This window comes from Ambystoma mexicanum, chromosome 12 (genome assembly GCF_040938575.1).
Source record: "Ambystoma mexicanum isolate Mex_15411 chromosome 12, UKY_AmexF1_1, whole genome shotgun sequence".
Lineage (NCBI taxonomy): Eukaryota > Metazoa > Chordata > Amphibia > Caudata > Ambystomatidae > Ambystoma > Ambystoma mexicanum.
Genome location: NC_090936.1, coordinates 144,793,949 through 144,803,625, shown reverse-complemented (window position 1 = coordinate 144,803,625; position 9,677 = coordinate 144,793,949).

Genomic DNA, 9,677 nt, shown 5'->3' with positions numbered 1-9,677 from the left:
GAAAATGCTGGCGTTCATATCAAAGACCTCCAGAGACCCCCGGAAGGGGATAGACAGTTCTTGGAGAAGCTGCCAGGAGAAGGTCCTCGACATCGCAGGGCCCATAGCCAAGATCATGGACCAGGCTGAGCGGTTCAGGGACACCATAAAAGTGTACCGAGAAGCTCATGAGGCTGATAGTGGCAGCAATCAGAGAAAAGGGGATCAGGATGATTATATACCTGGACGATATCCTGCTGCTGGCGAGAAACAAAGAGTGGCTCCAGTACCAGACAGGCTGGGTGAAGAAACTTTTGTCATCACTAGGTCTCCTAGTGAATCGAGAGGTTTATAGTCATATTTTCGAAATCAATAATTTCGAATCAATAATGTTGAAAAAAAATTCGAAATGTTTTTTTTTATTTTTTTTATTTTTTTATTTTTTTTTAAGGGGGGTTCCCCCTCCAACCCTCCGTTTTAAAAAAAATAACCCTTATTTTACTATCTAAACCCCAAAAAAACCATATCAAATAAAAAAATAAATATTCGACATTTCTTTTTTCGACATTTTCTTTTCCGAATTTAATGCATTCGAAATTATTGATTCGACATTTTGACTGCACACCGAATCAAGAGAAGTCAGATGTGATCCCAATAGATTTCCTCGGGTTCATCATAGACACCAAGGCAGCCACCTTAGAACTACTGGCCAGGAAAGTAAGATATATAAAAAGAGAGATAAGAAGCCACCTAGACAAGAGCGCTGTGTCCTTGAGGACGATAGCAAGAGTAGTGGGACTACTAGAGGCATCAATTCAAGCAATATTTCCAGGGCCCCTACATTATCGAGCCCTGCAAATACTGAAAATAAATGACCTATAGCAGGGGCTAAAATACCACCAGACAGTACCCCTCGATGTGGAGTCCAGGACAGAACTGGAATGGTGGCTACAGAATATAGATGTACTATCCACATATCAATTGGACCGAGTCGGGTACTGCTCCTGAGGTGTACCCTATTCAGTGTTTTCACACATAAAGAACTCAGGAAATGCAATCAGACAAAAATATAAAAAACAATAGTTTTAATAGATACGCCCTTGGTTGGATTCTTTTAAGTCCTTATAGCTGCCTATCCCCAGTGGTGTATCATACACACAGGGGCGGTATGCGATGGCGAAAAAGGAACAATCACTGTAGTCTTATTGGGTTAGTACAAACAAAGTTTAGAAAAAGATTTTAAAAAATGCATGTTGAAAATAATACCACATTTGTATAATATTAGGACATGTGGAGGTTCTTGATCTTTATTGTTTCCTATTTCATATAGTCTGGTAAATAAAAAAGTGCTATTTGGACTTCCTGTCTATGATCAGGAGTACCGCTAGCAAATGGGCGAGCTATACTCTGATTTTTTTTTGTGTGAACCCCTATTTGTGCTAGCACAGAGGACAGAGTTTAAACCCGTTCTCTGTGTCTAGCAACGTCCAAGGTATCAAAAAGGATTACAAAATATCCCTTTTTGCAGTTGGTCATCAAAGGGTAACTCCTAGGCCTTATCTCCAGTTTCTAGGTAATTCCTAGGCCAAGGAAAAGGCCTACCGGTTTCAGTGGTAAAATCCAATTGCACCACTTTCATCAGGGCCAGAAAGGTAGGTAGCAGTGAATTATTTTACAGGCTGCTCCAATGTGAGTTGCACGGAGGCTGCTATAGATGATTGAAGGGCCTCACCTGCAGAGAGAGGAGAGGAAGGGAGGGGTTTGGGGTGGAAAGACACAAGAACAGACATATAAATAGAAATACATGTCTGAAGTCCTGAGCTGCGAGAAGTCACAGGACAGAATGATGTCTCACCATTAGAATGGTCCTTCCCGCGTTAATACAATCAGGTGAATGAGAGCAGCATCGCCTAGATTCGTATTAGTAGGCCTTTTCCTTGGCCTAGGAATTATCAAGAAATTGGACATAAGGCCTAGGAGTTAGCCTTTAATGACCAACTGCAAAAAGGGATATTTTGTTAACTTTGTTGATACCTTGGACGTTGCTAGACACAGAGAATGGATTTAAATTCTGTCCTCTGTGCTAGCACAAATAGGGGTTCACCCAAAAAAAAAAGTATAGCTCGGCCATTTGCTAGCAGTACTCCTGATCATAGACAGGAAGTCCAAATAGCACTTTTTTATTTACCAGACTATATGAAATAGGAAACAATAAAGATCAAGAACCTCCACTTGTCCTAATAGTATACACATGTGGTATTATTTTCAACATGCATTTTTTAAAATCTTTTTCTAAACTTTGTTTGTACTAACCCAATAAGACTACAGTGATTGTTCCTTTTTCGCCATCGCATACCGCCCCTGTGTGTATGATACACCACTGGGGATAGGCAGCTATACGGACTTAAAAGAATCCAACCAAGGGCTTATCTATTAAAACTATTGGTTTTTTAAATATTTTTGTCTGATTGCATTTCCTGAGTTCTTTATGTGTGAAAATACAGAATATAGATGCCTGGAACGGGAAGGCAATATTCGGACCAACCCGACCTGGTAATAGAGTCGGAAGCCAGCAGAGCAGGCTAGGTAGCCCGTTGCAGGGAATTAGAAACAGAGGGAAATTGAGCTCAGAGGAGATCAAGCTGCACATAAACAGCCTCGAGGTGCTAGCTGGGTCCAAAGCCTTCACAAAGGACGAGATGAACTTGTGTATTCTGCTGAAGATGGACAATATATCAGTGATCAGATACATCAATCACTTAGGAGGCACGGAATCCAGATTGCTGGCGGAGCTAGCCAAGGATTTTTGGCACTACTGCCTCGAATCAGGAACCTCAGTGAAAGCGGAATATATTCTGGGCTCGCTTAATGTAGTAGCAGACCGGAACTCCAGACACTTATCGGACTCCAGTGAGTGGATGCTGGACAAGGGTATTTTCCAACAGATAGAGATGTTATTGGGACCGGTTCACAAAGAACTATTTGCGTCCAGGTTGAAGGCTTAGAAGAGCAGATATTTCAACTGGAGGTTAGATCCGACAGCGACAGGAGTAGATGCTTTCCTCCAGAACTGGAGGGGAGCCACGCACTGCGCTTTCCCACCATTCATATTGATGAACAGAGTGCTAGCGAAGATTCTCAGGGAGGAAGCAGAGATGATAGTAGTGGCTAGTTGCCAGTATGGTTCCCGATGCTGATGGAACTAGTGACCGATTATCCGAGAATACTTCCTTCAGGAGACAACATACTCATGGACCCAGCTGGGTCATATCATCCTCTGAGAGTGAAAGTGACTCTCCTGGTGATGGTGTGCATGAGAGCAGGAGACGCTGGGCCCTCCTGGGCATTTCGCCACAAGCTGCTTGCCTCATCGCCAAATCATGGGTGCCGTCCACTAGACGGAGCTACGATGCAGCTTGGAGCAGATGGTCTCAATGGTGCAAAGGGAGAAATCTTCATCCCATTTCAGCCCCTTTCATAGAGATCTTGAACTTTCTAGCAGAACTGCTGCAAGAAGGGAAGGGGTACAGGACGATAGGAGTGTACATGTCCGCCATATCAGCGGGACAACTGCCCGTCGAGGGCATGCCCATAGGAGAGAATGCATTGGTCGTTCGACTCCTTAGAGGAGTCCGGTTTAGGAGTCTACCAGAACCAAGGTACGACGTCCTATGGGACATAACGATAGTACTGAGGTTACTTGCCAGCTGGCCAGGAAACAGATACCTATCATTGAATCAACTGTCAGGGAAACAAGTGATGCTTTTATGCCTAGACACTTGTAGAAGAGTAGCAGACGTCAGAGCGTTAGCTGTGAACAGAAAGCAATATGGACCAGAAGGAGTTACCTTCACGCTGGTCAGGAGAAGAAAGACCGGTTCCTCGACAATAGTTTATCCTTATTTGCACGATCACCCCAAGTGGTTCGTAGCAGCCTGCATAAGGGAATACGAGAATATGACAGCAGAGATGAGACCAATGGGGACATCGCAGCTGCTGATAGTGCGCAGGAAGCCGCACAAAGCAGTCGCGACAGCCACCATAGCAAGATGGGTACACAAGGTGAGGCAATTGGCAGGAGTAGACATGTCTAGGCTTGGAGCGCATTCTGTAAGAGGACCGATGGCTTCAAAGGCGCTAGAGCAGCGTGCAAAGTTGCAAGATATTCTGCCAGTGGGCGACTGGGCCAGCAATACTAAGTTTAGAACATTCTATTTCAAGCATGTGCAATCAGTAGCAGCGACAGCAATGACAAGCTTTGAACAAGCATAATGCTCGCCTCTGGTCTTGACATAGAATGAAGATTCCCCCTGCTAATAGCGCAGGGAGCCTTGATTCTATTAAAGACAACAAGGTGAGCATTACGTTCCCACCCTAGATACATGGGAGAGTTGATAACAATATCTATGAATGTGTTAATGATGGATTTTCACTTGGAATAGGGTTTTGTATCCGTCTCCCTAAACGTGCTCTTTACGTTTTGGTAGGAGATGACCAGAAGAACACCTGAGCCAGACTAGCGAGAGCACAGGCTGATTGAGCTGCGGAGCTCTTCAGGCTTATACGGAAAGAGAGAGCAGAGCAGTGCAGGATGAGAGAGGGGGCTCTGTAATTTGACAAGTTCAGAGTTTTGGTTACATGCTGGAGTACAGTTAAGAGCATTTAAAGAAGAGGGAATTGGAAGGAACAGGAAGGACTATGATCATGTGTGCAGGGCAAGATGGACTACAGAAAGACTGGGTATCAGGGAAATGTAGTTTTGAAAAAATGTGGTTTGCTGGAGACAGGAGTAAATGAGAAGATGAAACATAATGCTTGCCTCCTTGTCTTTAATACAATCAGGACTCCCTGCGCTATTAGCAGAGATAATCTTCATTCTAAAGGCCTGCTGCAAACGTTCATTTGCAGACGGAATTAACCGTAATTTGCATTCAGAAGTGTAAAAGGAAGGTGTAAAAGCGATTTCTGTCTTTATTTACACCCTTCTTTTGCATTTTAGAATACAAATGATAACAATTGCAAGGAGGAGACCTATTTCACTTCATTTTTTCTCAATTCTTAGAGATGAGCAGTGATGCATGCAATATCTGAGGTGATGATCTCTTAGGGACAGAAAGTTCCAGAAAGCAGGGATTACACCATGTACCCTCTTTGTCTTTTCAGCTAGTAACCTCACCTTGCAGGGGCTCAGAGGTGCCCTCCTAGGTAGTGGCAGTTTCTACTGTTTCCTTGGAAAACATCAAGGCTGGAGCCAGGGTGGAGGGCGTGGGACAACTTCCTGCAATATGTCCCAGCTCACATAGACACCTGCATGCCTAACAAAAAAAGTGAACATTGATGCGGACAGTTTAAAGAAACGTGTCAAATGTTTGAGAATTTTTGTTGCGCTTAATTTATAGTTTCGAAAATCAAATATTAGATGGCGAGGTGGATTTCCATTTTCATAAAGTCTCTTTTTCAAAAATCAAAGGAACTTTCAAACCACCATTTTAGGTGGAGAGCATCTCGAGTGGGAAGCGCTGAGCACACCAGCAGCGCCCTATTTTACCCACCCACATACTTGTAGTCTGGAAGAGCAATAGTTTTCGAAAAGTCTTCAAGTCAGGTGCATGAACATTTTTCTGTTCAAAATGTTTTATTGCATTTTAGACATAGGCGTACATAAAACATCAATGCACCCCAAAATACATTATAGTAAATATATGGAGTAGGTTAATAGTAAGCACATTTTAAAGGAATGTAATTAGAACAATAACAGACGCGGAGTAAATCAGCCGCTAGCGGAAAATGTGTTATATATGGATATTTATGATTTCAACAGTAAATCTTATGTAATAAATACATAGCAAACCTATCATTATTCAATTGTACTTTATAAAATGCAATAATTTGAATAGTATGTACAAGTCACAGAATTTTACAAAGGAAGAAGGGGAATAGGTCCTTGGCAAAAAGTAGCATTGAGGAAGATTCACGACACTTTCGCAGGATGAGAGATAACAGATCATCCCAATTTCTCCATATTACCTGAGCGCGTGTTTGATGACCACATTGCCACATCCATGGTCATCCAGATATTCAGACAGGCATTCGAGAGAGAGAGAAGAGGGGCATGGAACGATTGTGACGGGCAATGGTGTCCAAACAACATCTAGAGAGATGGCAAAGTTTGTGGACTATATCTGTGTGAGGCAACAAACGGTATCACTCTATTACCCACCCGTTAATGGGATTGTTGTAAGGTTTAATAGGGTGATGAAGGTTGCAAGGGTGCAAACTGCTATAAACAATGGGTATTCGGAGAGTTCGAGGAGGACGGTTTAGGCTTATTATAATGTAATGCACTTCAAGGGAGTAGTGCTAACAAAGTCGAAACTGCTCAGGAAGTCTCAACCGGGAGTGCTCGATCAACACATATCAATTTACTTTATTCATCGTGTGCAAAATATTTACGATCTCAGAAATACGCAATCAGACTGAGCCTATTGCTGAATCTAAGACTGGAAGTAAATCTGAATACATTGTTGGAAGGAATCTGTTCATATCCGATTCGTATCATTGAATCACTCTGCAATTATGTGTGTATTGTATTGGAACCGTCTCCCTGACGATGGCAGGTGGAATGGCAATGCCTTAAATCTATTTAAAATAGAAACAAGTGTCATAGAATCAAAAACAAAATAGAAACAAGTGGCTCATGGCCACTGTCTCTGCAACGCACAACCTTGAATGATTTAATACGATGCCATGATGTGATATTCATTAATGTATAGTCAATATGACTCGAGCGATCTAAACCTCTTTAGGTGGATCTAGCAGGGCTGTCTTCCTTATGTAGAGGAGCAGTTGCATACCTCTGCAGGAGACCCTGTCCCCCTTCCTCCGATATGTTGGAGACAGGAGACCGTACCGTGGTTGACACCAGCCGTTGTGCCAATACCACAACGTGTGTTCGAGAGAAGATACCCATTGAGACAACGCTACCGAATGTATCCCCGAAGTGATGACAACCTAATGGAGGAGTTCCCTGAAGTAATATGAGAAAGAGCGAAGGAAAGAAGCTAGTGACCTCACAAAAGGTATGCACGACGTCCCAAGATACTGACTGAAGAGGATGTATAGATCCTAAAGAAACTAATAAGGAAGTTAGGAATCAAGTGAACTTTCAAATACGAAAAAGAAGATTACATGAGCACAAAGTGCTACAGAAAATCAACTGGTCAATAAATGTACAGACGCTGACATGCAAGGTAGATCAAGTCCTCAAAGAAGCTGGATATATAAAGTGAATAGAAGGCAGGCGAAGCTGCCATTCTAAAGAAGCTGGACATCGGCATCATGAATTTAGTAAGACAGGACCCATGAAGCGGGAAGGGACTGTGTCACAGCAAGAATAAGCAGAATCATGGAGCTGCAAGACGAGGCTGTCTGGCCTGGGGTCAAGACTGAAGCAGTCACGGTCAGTTATCTATTATGGAAATGAGTGAACGTGTGGAGAATGAATCATCCCTTGTTAAGCTGCAAAGAAAGGACACCAAGAGTGGCAAGTTTAATTCATTTAAATCATTTAAAAGTTGCTAAATGGACAACATTGTGGTCTCCTGTCACGTGAGCCAAGGATGAAAATAGAGTTTGAACTTGGAGTCCCAGAACACGATAGTGAGTGCTCTCACTCCTACGTATTCTAAAAGAAAAGGATACTTTGCAAGGCCAAGTTCAAAAACAATCGTCAGGGCAGAAGGCATGGGCGATGAAAGATGCTGGGCTAATTGGGTGGTGGGGTTGTGTCATGCCCCATCTCCCTGCACCTGGTTCTGAGCTTACATGTTGCTAAGTGAACCGAATGGTCCATATAACAAAGGACCTTATAGTTTGGAGACCAATGAGAAACTATGTATCTAATGTTTCTGAAGATGAAACGTTTTAGATGTATGCATTTGCTGTTCACCTGATAGTGTACATCCAGTCACAACCCTAGTTCCTCTAGAAAGTATGCTTAGATGTTCCCCTTAGCCAATCCCGGCCCTTGATAGGTTTTTCATTATTTCCACGTAGTATGATGTCACTTCCGACATATTTTTGGTATAAAATATTTGTTTTTTGAAAAGATCACTGAGAGACTGAGCGTACGTCCGTTGATGTTCGTTGTAAACTCCCTGTTTTAGATAATTGTTAATAAAACAGTACTTTGCCATCTTCCTGAGTTGGTTCAGTTATTTGGACTCAGAATTGTTCTGTATGATCCCATCCATTACATGTACGTTCCTAAAGGGCACTATGCTCACTTATAAAGACCATTAAGTGCCCTGAAGCCTGCTCTAGCCCACAGTTTAGCTACTTATAGCGCAAAATGATGTTACCTTTTGGATTTCAATGGATTAGTATCTGCAATATCAAATGCTGATTCCTCCTCAGCATCGATATCATCCATAGAATCAAGTGGTTCGTACTGATTACGTGGTACATCCCCTTTTCCCTTAAAAGTCAGTGTTCATTTTTCTACAAGGCTCTAGAGCACTAGAAGGGTGTTCGAGAGGCAGAGTTACTCCAAGGTCTATTGTAAATATTGACAATAAGGTACAATTCAATGGACACTTCCAGGACAATGGCTAAAATATCCGGACTCTCGTTTTCTAACAATTTGACTTTAGGTGATACATGTACTCCTATCCATGTTACAAGACCCCCACTGGGTCAGCCCCTCAATCCCTTAATAGCTGGGCAGTAGAAGTTCATATAGTCTTAAGCAACTGCTTCTGTTGCCCATGATTCTTGCAGGAAGATGAAATTAGATGTTCTCATGATTTCTAACCAAATGTTACCATCCATCTTATTTTCTAAACCAGCAATGTTGCACAATTGAATTTGGAATTCATCTTTGATGGCAAAGGGTTAAAGGGAATAGTTGGTAATATTGGCTTCCCCAAGGAGCGGGGGCACTTGGCACGTCAGTCTACAGTACTGGGATTGTTCATATTGTCATCAGCCTCTGGCACAATTGTGCAAGACAACTTATTGCTTTTTGGAGCATAGTTTTTGTTCTAGGTTCCCAATGGGGTAATGAGCCATATGCCATTTTGATGAGCTAGCTCTCCAGTTTTCTGGCCTCTAGTCTGACTATCAGTTGGCACCTCCAACTGTGGCATGTACGGCCTCCGTGGCGCTGGAGGGAAGGTCTTTATTTGGATAGAAGGGCCCTTAGGCAGCTTGTGTGTGTCTTAACCAGTGAATGCACTTTTTAAAAGCACATCACCTCTTGCTAGGGTACCATCTTGCAATTGTGGGACTTTAGTCAAATAAATCACTTTGTCTTTCTCTGGATTATTTCTCCCATATTATAAATTAATGGGATAATTGACTATATAATTTCCCTTCCTGAGTTTGTTGTCATCACTGAATTTAGTGGAGTTATTAAAATTTTAATTCTGCAAATGGAAGCTTTTTGACAACCCAAATATGATAGTTACATCACAGTGTCCTATAACCGCCTGATTGTCAGTTCTCCAACTGGTGTTGTCCGTCCAGTGAGATGTCTTGGTTCACAAATGTTCCGAGAATAAATTCATCACTTTGGGGGTAAATTCAGTATTGCATGATAGAGATGTGTCCATAACACCATTCCTTAAATCCCACCTAGCATCTAAGGATTTTGACAACAAAGTGTTCACTAGGGTCTTCAAAGCATCAATTAAAAAAGT